The sequence below is a fragment of the Momordica charantia genome, assembly GCF_013281855.1.
Source record: "Momordica charantia cultivar OHB3-1 chromosome 4 unlocalized genomic scaffold, Mcharantia_2.0 BLBB01000004.1, whole genome shotgun sequence".
Lineage (NCBI taxonomy): Eukaryota > Viridiplantae > Streptophyta > Magnoliopsida > Cucurbitales > Cucurbitaceae > Momordica > Momordica charantia.
Genome location: NW_028275162.1, coordinates 13,498,092 through 13,500,663, shown reverse-complemented (window position 1 = coordinate 13,500,663; position 2,572 = coordinate 13,498,092). Strand labels below are relative to the sequence as shown.

General features: G+C 40.2%; 1 non-coding gene across 1 annotated transcript; it reads left to right on the top strand.

Moving 5' to 3' along the window:
• The first annotated feature begins 423 nt into the window (after positions 1–423).
• Positions 424–530, top strand: LOC148211869 (small nucleolar RNA R71). Its single transcript, XR_015790636.1, has one exon. It is a non-coding gene; the product is annotated as a small nucleolar RNA R71 (small nucleolar RNA).
• The last annotated feature ends 2,042 nt before the right edge of the window (positions 531–2,572 follow it).

Here is a 2,572-nt window from a genome sequence, read left to right as displayed (position 1 = left end):
GCAGGGTTATGTGGACAATTATCATAAATATGGTTTTCACTGCAAAATGAACAAATGAGATCGTTGACTTGGCAAACAGGGGCAGGAGTGCAATAATCCGACTGCACAGGTTGTATCGGCGTGGCTAATGGATTTTTTATTCCCAATGCCATCTCTTTTAGCCTCTGGTTCATTGTAACCATCTCTTTTTGCATCGAGGTCGCAATGTCCAGAGCCAAAACTCCAGCTGGATCTTGCTTCTTTGGTGCTGCCCTAGATCTTTGCGAACACCATAGTTCGTTGTGTGAAGCTAAGTCATTTAGGATGTCAACTATCTCGTTGAATGTCTTCTTTGTAAAGGCTCCGTTGGCAGCATTGTTTAGCATCATCTTAGTAGGATGATCTAAACCTCTAAAGAAATGTTCTATCTGGATGCATGCCGGCAAGCCATGGTTCGGACATTTCCTGATTAGTTCTTTAAATCTCTCCCACGCCTCGTGAACAGGTTCACGATCATACTGTCTAAAGAAGATGATCTCCTCTCTGATATCAGCGTGGCGAGTAGGTGGGAAGAATTTTGTTAAGAACTTCTCCACTAACGACCCCCATGTGGTGATGGATCCCGGTGGAAATGCATTGAGTCATGCTCTAGCTTGGTCCTTCAAAGAAAATGGAAAAAGTGTTAGTCTCAGAGCATCGTCTGTTATACCAGGTAATCGAAATGCATTTGCAATTTGAATGAATGATTTCAGATGATCATGTGGATCCTCATGTTCCTGCCCTCCAAAATGTCCAATTGTCTGCAACATTTGGAACATCATTGGTTTAAGCTCAAAGTTTGCGTGGGCTGGAATAGGGTTGACTATCCCTGAATCAAAGTTCTGAAAAGCCGTGGCGGCATATTCTCACATTGCCACGTCTCTGTTGTCTGCCATCTGGATATGGTTGCATTCATCATTTCTTGCATGATCCCTCATATTACCGTTAACAGCAGGTGGATCAACCGGATCACGAGGTGGAATATCTGCCATTGATGTGCTCGTACTCTCTACCTCACTTTCAGGACTGATTTCACCTTGTCTCTCTTTTTGCTTTTCTAGTTGTTTTCGAAGTCTTTGCTCCTTTCGAGTTTTTCGAAGGGTCCGCTCAATCTCAGGGTCAAGGGGTAGAAGAAAAGATCTTGTGCTCATGCACTTTAACTTACCCTTGTGAGATAAACGACCAAAAATATAGAACAAAAACGGTGGATGGAAATTACACCCAACAACAATTCACAAAAATAAAAACTAAAAGAATTTGAAAATAATTTTAAAACTAAAGTCCCCGGCAACGGCGCCAAAAACTTGACTGGGCGTTTATGCTGAACGCAAGGACTTCTAAACAATTTCCAAACTCTAAAGTTTTAAAGAATAGTGAATGTTGGAATGAGTGATTCTTGTAAAATGGGAAGTGGTCACAAATAATGGTTTGGATTTGGGATTTGGACTTAGAATGATAAAACCTAGCCCGAACTACTTCAAGTTAGCCAACAAAGACTCAAGGACATGCTAAGGACAATATGCTTTTTACTTTAGAAACCAACGACTACGCTTCTCACTTGACTTATGTCTAAGCAAGTTCAAAGTCCTAAGACATTCCCTAATATGTCTATTATGAGATATATCTTAGTTTTAGGATGGAAATAGTCGCAACCTCGGGTTAAGGTCCTATGTCTAGGCTACTTAAGCGGAACCCTTATGTCTAAGGCGCTCCTCTCCTCGGTTTAACCACTCAACAATGCAAATAAGCAACCTTTTCAGTATTGACTTGTTAAGACTTACAGTGGCCTTCTCTAAATCCTAACTTTTTGGGAAAACATGTTGAGCAATGAATGGAAAGCAAAAACACTACTTCTTAGCAACCCTTTTTAGAAATAAAAGGCTAACTATCCAGAACTGGGCTAGAGACGGGAATTTAGAAAGACATATTGAAGAAAATACAGCAAGTAAAACGGTTGAATGTGGAATGCATGTGTGAAAAACAAAAGTTAACTTACGGAGAGTTTTTATCGGGATTGAGAGCTTCGCCCTTCTCTTTCAAGCAAGGGAGAGTGTCACGTGCTCTTTCCTCCAAAAACACAACTCTCTTAACTAAAAATAAAGTAAAGGCAAAGGGAAGATAAGCAAAGTGCTAGATTTTTATATATTTGAATAAGTAGAAAATGACTAAGTACAAATGGAAACAAAACAGGCTCAATAAAGGAATGTAAAGTGCTCGGGATTTAAAAACCAAAAGTAACTAATGAAAGCAACTCAAAAGTACTTAGAAAGCAACAAAGAAACACTAAAAATGATCAAGAGAAGGAAGCAAGGCTTGATGAATTTGGTGGAGAAGTTGCTGGAATTTATAGCTGTGCAGAATTGGTTAGGTAGGTCCTAAAACGATGGTGAATCACCCATTTCCAACTCTTTTGACTGACCAAATCGTGCTCAAACTGATAGTGGAACACTTCTTCTACACGTATGCATCGGTTGGAACCACCAAAACGCATTGGAAGACGCGTTTCATTAAGGGCAAAGTTGGAAGAAAACCAGTTTTTCTGCAGGCTTCCCAG